General features: G+C 33.0%; 1 protein-coding gene across 5 annotated transcripts in view; it reads right to left on the reverse strand.

The window, feature by feature from the left end:
- LOC126740499 (diacylglycerol lipase-alpha) overlaps window positions 1–12,281 on the reverse strand; it is an 85,051-nt gene extending 72,770 nt beyond the window's left edge. For 2 of the 5 annotated variants that reach the window (XM_050446535.1, XM_050446533.1), the window contains exon 1: window positions 11,926–12,281. The gene's annotated coding sequence lies outside the window, so the exon portion shown is untranslated. Of the gene's footprint in view, window positions 1–11,882 lie in introns of all 5 variants that reach the window. The other 3 variants (XM_050446534.1, XM_050446537.1, XM_050446538.1) reach the window with 3 other exon arrangements.
- Window positions 12,282–18,432: the final 6,151 nt, after the last annotated feature.

An 18,432-nucleotide genomic window follows, 5' to 3' on the forward strand; every position in this document is an offset into this window, starting at 1 on the left:
ACATTTATTTATGAACGATGTTTTTCCTATAATATTTCAAAGCTTTACAATTCTATTCCCGATTGTTTCAAGATTTTGGAACCACGAATCTTTAAACATAAAATCTTTAATTATTATTTCCAGCAGGAGAACTGCCTAAAAAAAATATGGCCTATAAATAATATATATTAAAATATATGCCCTATTGATAATATATATTTATTTGTTTTGTAAGATTTCTCTCTGAAATTAAGGTACTATGGATATCTAAGGTTAAGTAGAGTAGGGTAGATAAACCTATTTGAAGAGGTTTTCTACATCTGGACGTCGCCTCGTTTCACAACATAATTTGAATGTTTAGGATAGAATTATTTGTAAATCTAACTTAAGTTATGAAAATAAAGTCTTTATTATTATTATTATTATTATTATTTTCAGGGTGGACTGGTGTCTCGGACACCTTGTACTTTATCACATAAATTCAATTGGCTTGGTAGTACTTTCATAGCAAATATGTTACCATTAATAAACACTATTCAATATTAATCAATTTCGGGTGTTTTGCTCCCGGACGAGTGAGTGTGACTGAGGCGACTGGCCATCCAGAGAACCCACAAAGCCGGCATTGTAGGATTCTTTTTCACCAATTTATTTGGGTAGGAAGTAGATGTAAGGGCTTGTTCTTGTGGTTTAGACCATCTAACAACTTAACTCCCTAGTAATATCCTATTTTAACCGATCCTGCCGGACTATTTCTGATTTAACAAAATGGCATTGGTTTAACATTATGTAAAAATATACGTACAGAAAATGTGTCTAAAACTCTGTAGACTAAAAAATGTCGTAATATACAGGTTGTTAAATATAAGAAAATAAAGTTGATATAAAAAAAATTTAAGGCTCCTGATAAATTAATTATTAAATAATACAAACGCTATTAATAGTTCAACTACTAAAATACAAAATTCTGTTTTAATAATTATACAAAAATTAATTCTTCTTACTCGCTAACCTGACACAGATATCGTGATATCATGAATTCGTCTTGCCTCTTCATTTTTCCCGATCTTCCGTCAATCTTGCACATTCTAATAGTGGAATATCAATTAATGCAACAACATAGTCGCTGTAACTTGTGGGAGATCTGCCTCGACCTCTTTTGCCTTCCATGCCTCCCTGTATCGTAAGCTTCCCAAGATCATATCTTCAAAAGGCATGTCCAAAATAGCCTATCATTTGTTCCTTACCTGTGTTCTGTTCTTTTCATAATATTTAATTGTTCTAATATTGACACATTTGTTTTGCGAGGTATCAAAGGAATTCTGAGCATACGTTTTCAGCAAAGACTAGGCATCTGACCAGTCTCATTTTGTTCGCTACGGTAATTTCGTGACTTTTCCAGATTTTAGCCATTGCATTTTTTGCAATAGCTGATCTACGTTTTTTTTCACCAGTGCATACGACAGTATTAGTTATTACAGATCCCAGATACACAAGCTGACTCACAAGCGCAAAATTATTGATGTCCGTTAGTTGATTTGGTTGTTGGCTCCTATCTATTACCATGTTCCTTGTCTTTGTTCTGTTTATTTTGAGACCTGCCTCTATGCTTTCTATTATATCTAATAGTTGACATAATCCTTCTTCAGACTTAAGTGAAAATGGTTGCATATCTCAGATTGAATATCTTTCTTGCCCCAACAGTGATACCGCCATTTTACCCATTAGTGGCCTTTCGAATAATCCATTCGCCAAATATATTGAATAGGACTGGACTTAGTATGCAGCCTTGCCTCACTCCCTTAGTAACACAGAAATAATTAGTTCCCCGTTTACTCTAACCCGAGCGGAGACATCATTATATAGATTTGTGATAAGTAAAATCAGGAGGAATGGCAGTCCGATTTTGGAGAGAACTTAACACAACTTCCTCTAATTCTCCAGATCAAAGGCATAGAATAGAATAATAGATAAATCACATGTATGTCGTAGTGTTAAATTCCGTGGATTTTTCTTTGATCTCTCTTGTGTTGAACATTCATTCTCTATGTTTAATATTCGCTCTCTAGTGATGCGTCCTGGGACGAAACCTTCCTGTTCTTGAATTTCTGTTCTTCTGGTTTTATCCTTGCTAGTATTATTTGTAACATGATTTGCAATAAGTGATTAGTGCTATAGTACGGTAGCTGCAGCATATGTCCCTTGCTCCTTTTTTATGAAGTGAAATATATATTGATGTTGTCCAGTTCGCTGGCCGAGTACATGCCTCCCACATTATATCCACTCCGATGCTATCTAGGACTCAAATAATTTCGATGGGTATATTATCTATAGCAATGGCTTTATGACTCTTTTGCTTTCTTATTGCTAATTTAACTTCACTTCTGAGTATGTCAGATTTTTGCAGTATTACCTTCATCTATTCAATATGTCTTGTCTGGCTATGAGTAGGCCCTTTTCTCAACTTCGATGGTATTCTGATTTGGTGCAAAGAAACATAAGTTATTTCCTTTATTTTCTTAAACATGTCCTTAGTTTCAGTTCCATTTTCGTATTCTTTTATTTCTTTGCATAATTGATTCAGGTGGCTGTTTTTGTCTTTTTGACAGAGTCGCTTTATCTCAATTATCAGTGCTTGATATGCCTTCCTTTAATTCTCATGTTCTAGTCCTGAAACTTTTAGTGGCTTCTTTACTTGTATTCTGCTCCAAGTAACTGTTATCCATTGCTTCCTCTTTTCTTTCGTGTCACTTTTGATGCCTTTAGCAGCATTATTTAATATGGATTTTATTTCTGTCCAGATAATGTCTATGTAACTCTGGTATCGCGGCTCTTGTGTTATCGTTTCTCAGATACCATATAGGACGTTCATTTATTGTTTTTCTCTGCTTCCGTAGTTTCATGCATAGTTCAGCTGACAGAAATTGATGATTGCTGTTGCAACCCATACCCGTCTTAACTTATTTAACTATAGTTTTTCAGCAAATTTTTATCAGAATATAATCTAATTCCTATGTTTGTTGCCAGGTGATATCCAGGTATATAAACGTTTTGGATGGTGCTGAAAGCCTGTGTATGGAGAGTGAAGAAGACCCTCTCTTCTAGCATTTCTTCCTCCGAGGCCGTAGAGACCGACAGCTCCTCGTATATCATTATCTTCTTTAGTAACATCAATCTTTGAAGTCACCCAGAACTATCGAGATTTCTCTATTTGGCAATTTTTCTAGCGCCTCTAATTTATTATAGAACGCATCAATGTCTTCTTTATTCGCTTCGCTTGTTGGAGTATATATTTAGACTATATTCAGATTTAGTGATAAATTATTTTACCTGATAAATTTATTATTAAATAATACGAACGTTATTAATAGTTCAACTACTGAAATAAATAATTATATTTTAATAATTATCCGTCATTATTTGTAATTATGAACATTAAAATAAAAAAATTAATTAAATCACTTTAAAAAGCGTCACGCATAATAAGGCTTAATGCGCAATTAGTAAAAGGTTATACATGAACTAACATATATTATAAAAATAAAATAATAGCGGGTATATTTTTTAAATAAACTAATTAAGTCTAAAAAATATTTCATTTACAATACATATCAAAAAATTAGGTTTCCGTCCTTTTGTTTAAGTATTTCTTTTTAAACATATACCTCGGCTATACATGATATATTTCAATCTTTTGTACTTAATTGTCAATTCCCCTTCAAATAATTAAAACGTATTAAAAATTGTTTCCGTTTTAAATTAATGGCCGTTGACACATTGTCCTAAAACTGAAACAACAAATTATACTCAATGATCTAAGTAATAAAACTTTATTGTACTTATCATTGAATATTGGAATTAGCTCTTTGAATTATGATTTGCCTCAATTTTTTTTGTTTTATTAAAAACGAAAAAGTTAAAAAATATTATATATATGTAATAGAGTAGCTGACTTATATAATAGGATTATATTAAGTCAGCTACAACTATTTATTAATATATCTCTTTTAAGACATATTTTTGCTTGTTTCCAACCGCAGACGCCCGATTTAATCAAGATTTGGCACTTTAGCCCTTCGATGTTCGCTAAATTATATTAGGACTGATTTAATGGTATTATTGTAGCAACGCTTCTATTTGTTAAGAAAATCTGTAGACTGTTTTGATATACTTCACTTTAACAGCAAAATATAGAAATCAACATATTTTATTTAAAATAGAGGTCATTTGATTAATTATAATATTAAACTTTGGCAATATTTTTATTGCTTCATATATAAAATAGCATAAAAAAAACAGCAGTATACATGTTTCGCTAAAAAATAAGTGCATGTATGTATAATATACAGTGCATTCACGATGAAAGGAACAAATTCAATTAAAATTGAGATATTTTTTTCTTCTTTTATTTTTTTGACACATCGATTAGTATTGTCACCGCGAGTGTCTCAAGTAAAAACTATGGCGTCAAAATTCATTTTTTAAAATAGAACACCCTGTACATTATTTTTTTTACAATTCCATGATATATACATACTCTGAATACTTTTTGAATAGCAAACCATAATCCAATGGTTTCGCAATTCGCAAATAATTGAAAATGTGCAATTGGAAGTTATTTACTGATTTCAAAAATGCATTGAAGTAAATGGACAACAAATTGAATATCAATTGCAATAAATATTGTATAAATTTTTATTTTTTAATGTCGTATGTTTCATTAGTCTATTACGTCAAATTTGATAATCGGCTGACCGAGGCCTTTTTTATAAAAAAATTGTATTGCAAAAAACGCGCAACTGACTTGACTGAGAATTTGTTCCTTTCATCGTGAATGCACTGTATATAATTTTAATGTAACTGGCTCTACATTTACATTTTTGTTACTATACAATATAAATAAATAATACTCTACATTACATTAAAGTTTTAATGTAAACCAGAGATATGCAATAGCTTTTATTTTATTATATTCAGTTGCTGCTGAAAACTACTGGGGACTGGGGACAAGGCAGCGATCGAAACAAGGCTTGTGTAAGGAGTGCTACGAATACCTGGGAAGGACCAGGCTGCAAATATACAGGTTGGCGAATAGAAGACTACACATAAGCATTACAAATGGCAACACCGCTTCTCGTTTACTTTCTGGTTGATAAGCGGCGTGGCGGATTCCGATCATCTGATTTGCTATTTTGGATATGGCACGGACCTCATTTTGCTGTGTGATTTCATACTGCTAAATCTTAGAGCGCTATTTTAATTTTCTTAAATATTTATCATTATGGCTTTTTATACCCCTTCCAAAAAAAAATTAAATTATTGATTAAACGGTTTTATGGAGTCAATTCGGCAGTAAATTTTGAGACAGTAAATGCAGGGATTTATTCTCAGTAAATAGACCGATTCTTTCTGCTAAAAATATTTTAAATGTAGTGTCAAATTTTGAGACATCTTTTTGTCACCAAGAATGTAGAAATTATCAAAGCAAAGCTTAAGAATCATCTATTTCAAGGGTCCAAGAGATAGAACGGCGGGAAGAAATGGTTTGTAGTGGTTTAGTTTTGGATTCAACACGATCGAGCAGAAGTGTTGGAGAGGGACTGGGTATAAACCATAAAACTGTGACGAGTATTTGAAAAAAAAACATGGATACAAATGTTTTAAATATTCCAAAAATCAGGAGATGTTTCCTGAAGACCAGTGGCGAAGAATGGCATTTTGTGAAACGATGATGGAAAAGGCAAATGAAAATGAAAATTTTTTAGATAATAATTTGTTTTCAGATGAGTCCTCTTTTCCATTGCCTGGTAAAACCAGTCGTTCTATTGTTCGTTAGTGGTCTCAAGAAAACGAGCACAGAAGTTTTCAGTGCTGTACTCAGTAGCCTCAAAAGTTGAATGTTTGGGCTGGTATTTTGGGCGACCTTATTGTTGAGCTATTTTTCATTGATGCTACTTTGAACGCCGAAAAATACTTTGAGTTGCTACAAAAACAAGTTCTTCCTGCCGTTCCACTCCTCCCTGATATAGACCTGAGATCAGTTTATTTTCAACAAGATGGCTATCCTGCTCATAATGCGGTTAGATTAAAAGGATTTTAAACAAATACTTTTCCTAACCGCCTTATTAGTAGGACTGGCAATATTAAATGGCCCTCCAAGATCTCCAAATGACATTTATTTATGGGGTTATCTTAAGGAAATTGTTGAATCTGCCAAGTCCTCAACCTTTTTTAGAAGTAAGAAACAGCTTTTACGATAGGCTAACTTTTTCTTTAGCTAAAGAAGGAGGTCTTTTTGAGCCTTTTATTTAAAGAATTATTTGTTAGGTTTATTATTTACAGTTTTATTTTCTTTTTTTTTAAATAATATTTCCATTCTATTTTTATTAGAGTTTATAGTTTATTTTAATAAGAACAATGGTTTAATTTTCAATATGCAATGCACAGCATAAAAAAATTGTAGGTACGAACCTATGCAGATCTTACACATGTAGTTCCTGCATTGGAAAAATATTATAACAATGCCGCGTAATATTTTAAAAAAATTTTCCGCAAGAGATGCAGCCCCCACCGACGTCAGATGCTTACTAAAATAAAATTTAAAATTATCGAGCTCGAACCTCCAACACCAGCATACTGTCGCGGAGGCGGCGTTGCAACATCTCGCCCGTTACTGTACTTTATATGTGTAGTGATCCATTCGCCAATCTGTATATAGCGACGTACAATGCAAGGTCCTTAATACGAGATGGAAAATATAAAATAGAACATTCTAAGAATATGATAAATAATTAAGGCGCAGTGGAGAAAACTGTGTAAACTTTGAAATCTGGACATGTCCTTTTCTACAAAGGAAATAGAGAAAAGACCCTTAGGAGGCATTCGAATAGTAATACACACTAAAATGATACACAGCATAAGGACCATGAAAACAATTTTTAAAAGGTTAATGCATACAGGGTTTTTTACTTAAAACTCCGCATGCCAATAACTCCAAAACAAAAAGTGGTCAACGTATGGAGTCAAGTAGATATTTTTGAAAGTTTTAAAAAATTCGGCGCCTACAAAGAGGTGGGAATCGTGACGCGAACATTTCTTGATTGATAAAAAATTTGATTAACGCTTACTTTTTACACGTCAATATTAGTTACTATGGCAACCATTTGTTTTAAGTGCAAATACGAACATTAGTTGTTGCTGTATCAAAAATATTGCCACATTTTGTCGTAAGAAATATTTAAATTTCTTCGGTTTAAAGAAAATGTGAAGAGTGTAATATAGCAATGAGGAAACAGTAGACATGTTACTTCTATTTAGAGAAGGTAGGTTCAATTGTAGAGAAGCAACAAGAGTTTACGCACGGCGTTATCTGCATAGAAGAGTCCCCGATGCAAAAAAAAGTTTACGTAAAAACTTAAGAGAATCTGGCAAACTTCATAAAACCTGAAAGAGAGAGAACAAGACGGCTACAAATAATGAAAATACTGCTGCAATTCAGCAGGTTGATAATAACCCAAAATATCCCTATCAGAGATAAAAGAAAATGCCGGTGTTACCATAAGTTCTGCGTGGAGAATTCTACAAAGGAACTCTTTTCGCTGATACAAAACTAAACTAGGTCATAACTTAGAACCAGGTGATTATGTTAGAAGAATGGATTTCTTAGTAAGATTTTCCGATTTTTCTAGCCAAGATTCAATTTCCTCTCGAACATTTTATGGAGTAACGAAAGTCGATTTCATAATATTGGAATCATTAACAGACACAACAGAACTGTCGTTTTTGGTCCAAAAACGATCCTCGTCGGACTACAGAAAGAGGTAATCAACCAACTTTTAATATCAGTGTTTGGTGCGGCATATTAAATAGATTCCTTATTAGACCTCACTTTTACGAAGAAACTTTAAATGCATATCGCCATTTAAGATTTCTTCAAACTACACTTTCGGAACTATTAGAAGTGCCTCTTGAGACTAGAATGAATATGTGGCTACTGCAGGATGAGACGCTCCATCACAATCGCAAGTAATACTGAAATAGTAACGAGATATTTAAACAGAGAATATCTCAATAGATGGTTTGGTACCAGTGGACTGGTAAGTTAACACCAACCCTCTTACAAGTGATCTAAGCTCATCTGTTAAAAGTTTTCAATAGTTATGTTAGAGCAGATGCTTGACTCCAGATACTTGACCACACACGTTAACCACTTTATAAAGAAATTGAATATTTATTTTTATTTTGGAGTCATTGGCGTGCGGAGTCTTAAGTGAAAAATCCTTTGTGTGAAATAACACGACAACTCAGTAGAAATACAAGTATAAAGTTATCCAGGCATACGCCCCAACATCCTACCACGAGGAAGAAGGAGAGCTTCCTTGAAAAAGTCTTTCAAAGCATTTTTTAAGACAAAGCAACATATGATAACTCCGAAACCTGGGTAGAAGAGTAAAAACTTGGATTACGAAACGACAGTAAACTTCTTAGTAAAGGAAAAAATGTATGCAGCAAACACATTTTACAAAAAGAGAGCAAGCCGAAAATTGGCATTGGGTAATTGGGGTACATTGGCACATTGGGTAAAGCCAAAAAATCACACTAAGAACGAAATCAATTATATACTCACATAGCATAAAAACATAGTGCAAGACGTAGACGTGGTGAACCAATTCTTAACAGTTAAATTTAATTTGAAATTCGAGAGATATAAAAGCTCACAGCAGTAATTCACAAAACGATATGACCCATGACTAGGAAACAGATAATGGCAGAGATTAATTATCAATAGATACAAGACAATTATTGGAGAAAAGAAGAGGAAACCTAATTAAAACAGGAAAAAGAAACGCGTTACATAACGTCGAAACAATTAAAACAGTAGGAAAAATAGCAAAACAGCATATTAATAACTATCAAACAAAACAGGTAGAACAGTTAATCGAGAAAAACAAAGGTATAAAAGTCTTTCAAGAAAACACAGTCTCAAAAAAATAATTCATACAGCTGCAAAGCAAAGAAAATAATATTGTCACCGACAGAAAAGAAATGCTACAAATCACTAAACAAATCTATGCCAATCTCTATGAAAGCGAAATCAACAACGAAAGAATCATGGTGAAAGTTCGAAACATCAAGAAAGCCATCATAAATGTAAGCTCCGAAAATTTGCTGGACATACCTCTAGAATAGATGAAGCACTTATTTAGATGAAAAATAACAAAGAGCTAAGCCATATTCTTCCAAAAATGCTAAAAAAATGATGACAGGAACTTTTAACAGATGATAAATGGAGAATGAAGTTATTCCCAAGAAATCTGAGAAATAAAGTCGAACAAAAATTTATTGTTATATTTAACGAATGAGCAAGCAGGATTTAGAAAAACTTTTAGCAGAATCAAACATCTGCATACATTTGATCTCCTAATATCAAAAACACTCGAATATAACTTGCTCGTCTGGATAGCATTTATAGACTCTAGAAAAGCGTTCGATACTATAGAATACTGGAGCATCATGAGATCATTGAGTAGAGAAAGAATAGATCAAGTATATATAAATATGATACATGTCCAAGACACCGCTACTTTACAAGTAAAATTACACGAAACAACTAATAAAGTTAATATCAACAGAAGAGTACGGCAAGGAGATATTATCTTGCCAAAGTGTTTTACCTTAGTGTTTAGATATAATCAGCAACCTCTGCTGGTGGGACAATGACCATACAAGAAGATAAACTGAAGAATTAGAACAGTTTAAACTTGATAACGGTTGGAGATACTTACCAACCGAAAAGTCGTGTTGCATTAAATAAATAAGACATTTACAAATGACATTTTATTATTTGCCTAAAACGAGAATGAACTACAAAAAATTATAAAAGATTTAAAGCTTGAATCAGAAAAAGTAAGCATAAAAATAAATAGTATTAATGAAAAAGTAACAAACTATTCAGGGACAATCAATAGAAAGACATACATATACCTCGGACAATCGGTAAGCCTAACAAAACAAAAACAGGACATAGAAATAGCGAGACTATAATCAAACAGTCACAAAACTAAAATCAAAAATCTATATTGAATGTATTTTTCCTGTCGTAACCGACAACGAAGTCCAAAAACTTGAGTGATGAACAAGAAAACAATTCATAAAATGCAAGTACGTACATCAAAGATCAATCGAAAGAAAGTTATTGCAAATAAGTCTGAAAGATATAAAAAAAAATAAACAAATGGATTACTGAGAGGATCCATGTATAAGATATCACCCAAAGAACAACTATCCTTAAATGGAACTGGGTAGGCCAGGTGACCCCACATGCCGATTATTAGAGTATTAAAATAGTAAGATGGCGACCATAGGGAGAGAAGAAGCGCAGGAAGACCCAGACTGCGAAATTCCTGAATTTAATAACAATGGAATTTTTTATGGAGATTCTTAAAAAATAAAATTGGTCAACAATGAGGTACAGGAAGAATGTATGCTTTAGTTCTGGAAGCACTGTAACTATATAATAATTTTCTTAAAGACAACAGACTGGTTATACCTGATTAAAAAAATTAATATTAAAATAGAACGATACACTTATTCGTTCAACGAAATATTTCATTTGCTGATATTGCATTAAAGCTACTATAGGTTTTTGAAAATAGCTTATTGTGCAATAATTCTAATATTGTAATAGCATTTTATTTTATGCTATTAATTTTTAGTCTTTAAATACGTCTTTAATAATTATGCCATTATATATTTTTTATTCATGGCTAAAAAGCACTTAAATAATCACGTTATTAAAACCGTTAAATACGAGTCAGTAGCATGGTCCCTAAGTTCTCCAGACCTAAACTTGCTCAAGTATTAAAGGAAATGAAAGAATTTTTGTCCATCTTAATTTATTGCAAATTATTACGTTTATATGTAGTTAACTTTAATAATTTTAAGAATTTCGTGAAGGTTGACTTAATAAGAATGAAGGTGTGCTAGAATGAAATTGTCCCTTTATCAATTAGACATTTTAATTTAAAACAATTATGGTAAGTGCCTGCGAGACGTAATTTTCCATTCAAAAGGCAATATCTTAAACAGTGATTCCTATGGACTCAAATGTGGAATATATTTTTTTAAAGCGACAAAACGTTAAATAGTAGGGCCATTTGCACCTTTAGTAATGTTTTTAAAAAAAAATGAAAGTTGTGATATATTTTTGGAAATCGCATTTTAATACACGGCAAATGGCGCGTAAGAAGTATACAGATTAAAAAATAAAAAACTTACTTATGCAGTTACTTCAGGTATTAAGCTAAGGTACTATAAAAAAAAATAATATAAATAAGAGAAATAGACTCGTCTTGTTACGTAGTTGTTGTGAGATCCCACATAACAAAAAAACACAATTTAAAATTAAGGTACTAATCAAATCTACCAATAGGAAAACTTACACTAAGGTAACAAATTTTCTCAACATTTCAAAGTGTAGGGACAAAAATAAACATTTTTGGGCTCTTCACGTTGGACGCCAAAATGTAGCAAATTAAAATATTAGGAATATATTTTTTTAATGTTTTAAAATTTTTTGTTTAAATAAAATGAGATTTAGATTCCAACAAACTAGATTCAGCTGTTTAATTTCCAAATCGCTCGAAATGCTAAAGCGAAATAAAATTGTGAGGCATTAAGTTACAAATTAAATTATAAAGCTAACTATGTCAAGTGGGTCTTTCAGGAAAAAGATACCCTCGACGGTCGATAATTTATTTTTTGGTCAAGGAACTTAAAGAAATGGAACAATAACCCCAGGAAGACCTTTTCGTAAACTAATTCTACTGCATTAAAAAAAACACCTGCACCCTAATTATTTATGTAAACACAATTACTACAAAACTGTTTTTAAACTATATTACCTATGAGTTGTATAAACTGGCTTCTTCAGCATAAAGGACTTACACTTTAGGACTATTTTAATTGAATCCCCTTTCCAGAGACGGCGACTGCAACCTTTCCTGCTAATTCACCTTATAGATTTTTCAGAATTATTCCCGGCTTAGGTCATGTTAGAATAACAAAATGAATTGTTACCCGAGTATAAATTTTATACTGTTTTACGTTTAATGCGATAAGGAATACTGCACAATCGACATTACACCTGACATGTATCCTAAGCAAAAATGCACGAAAACATCGACTTAAAATACTGAACTAAATCCGACATTCGAAGCCCGGAGCTAGGTCGTCTATATCCACACATTCGGCTGCTCGCGCCGTAGTGTAGTGATTGATAAATTCAAACACCGCAAGTTAGACTGAGACGGAACGAATAAATGAGCGAGATGTTGCGATTGAGTTTAGAGGGGTGGTTGGAGCGATAAGGGGTTTAGTAAACATTAGACCTGCTAGTCCGGGAGCTTATAAAAGTCACGTGTTTGTGCTAAAGGATAATGTATTATATAGAAGGTTGATTCAGGTTACATTACAAACAAATTAATTTTACCAGTAAGCAAGTAATCTTGATTACAGTTCTACGATATTATGTTTATTATTACCTGCCTGATAAAACAAAATAAATATTCAGCCGTGTTAAAAAATAAAGGCAAATTTTATCTAACTAATCAATCCTAAATTACGATAAGTATTTAGAGTTTTAAATCGTTTTTGTTTAGTGTCTCATTTTGATCATCCATAATAATATTTTAAAATTGACGAAGGTCAGCGGCTATGATGACAAATCAATAAAAAAATTGAAAATTTTAAAGCAGGATTTGAACTTGCAACCTTTGGATTTTTGCTCCAAATGCTCTAATGAGATCCTATATGAACTGAAGTTGTTTTATTAAATCCGGTATTTTCACTTGGTTTGTTACTGTTTTTGAAATAAATTAAAGTGTTTATTTAATTAGTGGACTGTATTTTACTAAAATCTGTCATGGCTTGCGGATTAGACCTTAAATCTGTTGCTCTATGACCAACCTTAATAAATATTATTTACAATTGCAGACAAAACATAACACCGGCCTTGAAAGCACCCGCTTTCAAAAATTATATACCGTAAAACGGGGCTACTCGATACACTTTTCCAAATTTTGGGTCCCACTGGCTTCTACAAAGCTACGTTCATAGAAACTAAAATTATTTTAGATACCTAGCGGAAGTGCTATAAGATATAATACTCAAAAGAAATCTACTTCTCACCACATTGAAGATTACATTTTTCAAGTAGCCCCATGATGAGGCTAAATGAAATTTGTTTAGAAATCGCATTTAAGATGCAAGTATACACACAATTAAGGCTCCTTGAAACGAAATTTATCGTTTAAAATATAAATTAAACTCGTAGGTAGTTAATTTATTTTAAAAAAAATTACCGCAAAAAAAATTTAAAATAAACAAAACTAAAAATGCTTTGGTCAGTAGGAACTTACTACCTCAAAAATAATGAAGGTAATTTAAAGAAAAATATTTTCAATGACTCTGAATAAGGTCTTTACATTTTATTTCTCCTCTTTTTAAAACTTGGAATTCTAAGTAGAAGCAGTTTTTTTATCACTTTGTTTGCTGTTGTCTTCGACGTTTGGAAGAATGTAGGCACCTTGAATCTTATTGCACAATGCACATTCTTAAAAAACTACAAAGTTAAGGGTCGTTTTTCTCGCAGGTTATTATATTCACTGCATTATATTGTTTATTCGTCCAGTTGTTTATTCAGTTTTAGTTTTCATATTGACGTAAATCTAATCACCTGAGCTAAAACTTTTCATTTCGGCAGAACTATCGTAAATAATCGTAAGGTTGTCTATTTCCTTTAAATTAGAAAATGTTTCAGAGTCTAGAACCATAACGCTGTTAACTGTAATTTTTTCTTCACTGATTTCGCTTTCAGATGATTAAGTTGAATATAACATTATCAAGGTACGTTAATCTACTTCATAAGGGCGACCATTGGAGGGAAGAACATAATTTTAAAAAGCCTTATACCAACAAAAAACAAGACCACTGTCAATATTAGCAGTCTGACTAACTTAAGGTTACTTCACAACTACTATATAAGCCATTAACCCAGTAAAAATTCTGATCGAAACAGTCTTCAATTTAATTAAAGCACATTAACCATCTTCAAGTCCGTCCTTGGTAGGAACCACACATAGTTTTTTGGATGGCGCGTTTCACTACACCATTTGACGTCTTTACGCTTGCAATGCAAATAATATGTATCGTCGCATCCAGAGTGAACTGGAATCACGCGGCCTAACTTCCAATCTAGTGTAATAGCGTTCTCAGTCTTTAAAACGACCATTTCTCCTACTTCTAAGTTCGGGAACGAGTGATATCACTTGTTTTTTCATTGAATTGTGGTCAAGTACTCTGAACTCCAACGCTTCCACATGTAAGAGTGGAAATATTACTATGAGTCGATACCATCTTCTACAATGGAAGATGGTACATCTTCTGTTGATGTACGATCTTCTGTTGTAGAAGAGGGTACTGGCTCAATCGATTTATCGGAAACTCCAGCACATTTCGTTGCGGAATAGACGTAAAGGCTTCTCCAATTAGGAAGTGCCCAGAAATCAAGGCCCGAAGGGCTGTTGCACTTGGGTGCACCGATAGAGGGGGTGAGCGCACGCGAATTTAATACCGCCTAATACCGTTGAAGTTTTTACCTCAACTATGAGATTTCTATTTCCAATAATACGGACGACATGATATTTAGCTGATTTTATACCCGATTCCCATGGATCAACCTGACGCGGTGATCTGTCCACAATAAATTGCCATTTATTACTATTTTCAAAATAAAATCTTAAATTAATACTAGAATATTACTAAATTTTGTTAGATCGTTGTTAGCTCCCACGAAATTCGTTCCAATTTTCGAGTAGATACGTCTGCATACACCTCCTGGACAAACAAACCATTTTAGGCAATTACAAAACTAGTCGGTACTTACTTCACCTATCAATTCTATATGAACCGCTTTTGTAATAAAACATATTATAAATAAGCACATACATATCACTATAGATCTGTGGCGGAGCTTTAGATTGAATGGGCTTGCAAAGGCGACACCGCAAATATATAATAGACGTACGATATTTGGAAAATCACACATTTTTTGATTTGGTGGTCTAGGATTTACCCTAAAACAAATTGTGAACTTTGACAAAAGACTTCGCTTCTCATTTCGCCTATTTATAATCCAAAATCTTCTTCGCAATGCGTCTAAAATTGCTTGTGAACCTGTATGTTGATCCCTAATGATTTACCTAGTAAGTGGATCATTCTGGTGCAAAATAATAGGATGCTTTGTACTATATGATAAGCTAGAATTTTGCAAACTACCACCAATTGAAATTAAGTCATTTTCGTATGTTCCATATTACAAGATTTAACCTTTAAATTTTTTGAAGTCACGAAAACCACGAATTCAGATCTTAATGGCAAAATTGATGTATCTGGAATTTAAGATACAAGACTCCTTCTTCATTATTCTCTCTGGAATCTGATCAACTAGATTGTTCCTTTCTGAGTCTCTAAGACGATTTGTATTCATTCCTTGTGAGATAACATCTACGAGGTTATTACATGACACCACATGTTTCCACTGCTGTACACTATTCAAACTATGAATTTCGCAAACGCGATTTGCTACAAAACTCTTCCAATTAGTGGATTTCTCCCGAAGCTAAGCTACTTGTCAAGCCAATTGTGGAGTATGTCCAAAAATAAAGACTATTTATATTGAACTCCTGCATTAGTCGAGTTGTTAACAATAACTTAGGCCTAGAAATGTATGTATACCTTAAAAGTGCGACTCTCGACTCTGCACGAACAAGATTTACTAGTAGGTACCTCACCACGTTGATTGATTAACCTCAACTACACACATGCGCGAAATGCATTTTCACTTGCGTCGCAGAAACCATTTTCAATATGAATTGGATCAACTATACCACGATGAATGTTGCTCTAACAGAAGGCAACGACTCCAGTTCATTGTATATTGCCACCGAGTTAAAAGATCTAATATTCTAATGGAATAAACTTATCCCACCCTAATTGTAACTGCCATAGCTTCTGAAGAATGATTTTTGCCTGAACAGTTACAGGTTGGACCAAACCTAGCGGATCGAATATCTGCAAAATAATTGATAATATCCGCCGTTTTTAACTGGATAACGCTCTGATTTTAAACTAATAGAATATTCTCCTGTGTAGAGTAAGTGTTCTATTTCGAATTCCAAAAAACCCCCAGTGTCTTTTTTGTGTCACTCTCTGAAATATAAAAATTTGAGAAAGTATTAGTATTGTTATTTGACAAGGCATGTTACACAACACTGCGATTCTATTTGAGGCCCATTTGCGCAACTGGAACCTATAATTTTTTAAGTTCTGTTATAATGCTCGTCCAACATTAATTGCCTCTTGAATAGAATGTGGTGAATAAATACTTGTGGTGACTTATCCTTTAAGTCGGTTGCTATTTCCCTTATACACCTAGTGGCTAGAAAGGACTCTGAAGAGTCCTGTAAGTTATACCGTATTTACACGAAAATACTCTACCTCATCAGCTTTACGACTATGCCGCCATACAATCCATTGAAAATATTTTATTCAGGAATGATATTAATTTGCCTCTGCATCTTAGTGATGCCTGCTGTTAAAACGATATCATTTTCAGGAAATTTAACCAAAATATCGAATAACTCATACTTTTAACGCATTATTTATTGAAATGCCACTACATAGTCTTAGCATTGGAGTCGAATACAACACGGAGTTTTGTTGTTATACTTGATTCGTTGATTACCGAATGATGGAGTAAATAGCAAACCTTTACTATTAATTAAACCTATACTAACTTTCTGGGATCCTAGACATAAGACCTAAACGTACGTATTCTTCTAAAACTTGTCATATTTCTGTTTTAATATAGAATTTTTACCTAAAATCTTTTCTAATGAATACAACCTTTTCTTCGCAATATCTAAACACTCGCCTAACTCTTCTAAATAAGGTTTTATGGGTAAAGTTACGCAAAATCTACCTGCCTCGTCCCTACTTGTTGTTGTTTAAAATAACTCTTCACATCCCTCTTCCTCCTTTGAATAATACTTTTTTCCAACTGGAAACTGCTCCCAGAACTTTTTTAAGTGCTCTTAAACATCGAGCAGCACATGATGACTAAGAACTGAACTTCTACCTGACCTGTCTTCTTTCACCGCCTGCAATAGCCTGAAACTATCCACCCTAAAACCGTGTTTTGCAAGATAGGTTTCTGGTTGCTGAACCTATTTTTTTCTGCACACAAGTCAAAAAAGATGGCTGTCCCTAGTAAAATATCAACCTGCGAAGAATTGTAGAAATGAGAATCGGCCAACTTAATATTTTCTGGAATTTCTAGAACTATGGTAATAGACTTTATCGTTCCGTTGTCCGGATGATGAATCCTGAATGGATTTGCTAGATTTTCGGTGACAAAATTGGGAAACCAGGGATCCACTATCTAGTAGGGCTCGACACTGAATAAATTGATTTTAATATTTTTGATTTCTATGACTGCAGTCGACAAAACAATTTGCATCGGAATTCTATGATTGCTACACAAGACCACCACCTGGTTTTGACCCACTTGCTTTTGACTACCTACATCTACACTACTAACATGGTTAACAATGGTATTATGTCGATCTCTACATTTTCTACACCCACTAGATATACAGTTTCTAAATTGAGGACTTGAGCGCAAATACTTGTAATGTAATCCTAAAAGATCGTTTTTGTACATCTAGCGCCAATAACTTTTTACAAAAATATTCAAAATAGTTGCTCTTGCATACTTCACACTTAAGATTACCAGTTAGGTTAGTAAGTTTATACTTAAGGTTATCAGATATATTTCCCACCAAAGCACACCTATTTATACCTACCTCGATTTCATTATAATCAACCATACCTAATATTCTAGCTTGATTTTCTGTTTAGACTATAATTTATTTAGCCGCCGCGCCAGCCGCATGATATAAATTTAATATTTTATTACAGGCGGCATATTAAGTTTTATAAACAGTCTTAGCTTTATAAACAGAGTTATTAGATTTAATTTCTTAAAACCGCTTATTCAATTTCCTTACTAAAGCCGACAAATAGTACAAAGATCCTTCTATAATCAAAAATGCAACGTTTCATTATGTAAGCATTTTACACAGCCACATTCTCCACTCCATCCATATTTTTATATACATTCACACTTTTAACTTTAGGCCAACAGGTCATTAAACAGTATATAACACAAGATTCGGTTAGAATCAGAATTTTACTTTGTAAAATTTTTATTTGTATATTTTATACAACAATAACAGAATTGTACGGTTAGTGCAGTGCTTTATTTCATTCTTCTAATTACACTTATTTACCGAAAAATTGGTGTTTTATTGAAGAAAAAATCACAACCCAGAA

The sequence above is a fragment of the Anthonomus grandis genome, chromosome 9 (genome assembly GCF_022605725.1).
Source record: "Anthonomus grandis grandis chromosome 9, icAntGran1.3, whole genome shotgun sequence".
In the NCBI taxonomy this organism is placed as follows: domain Eukaryota; kingdom Metazoa; phylum Arthropoda; class Insecta; order Coleoptera; family Curculionidae; genus Anthonomus; species Anthonomus grandis.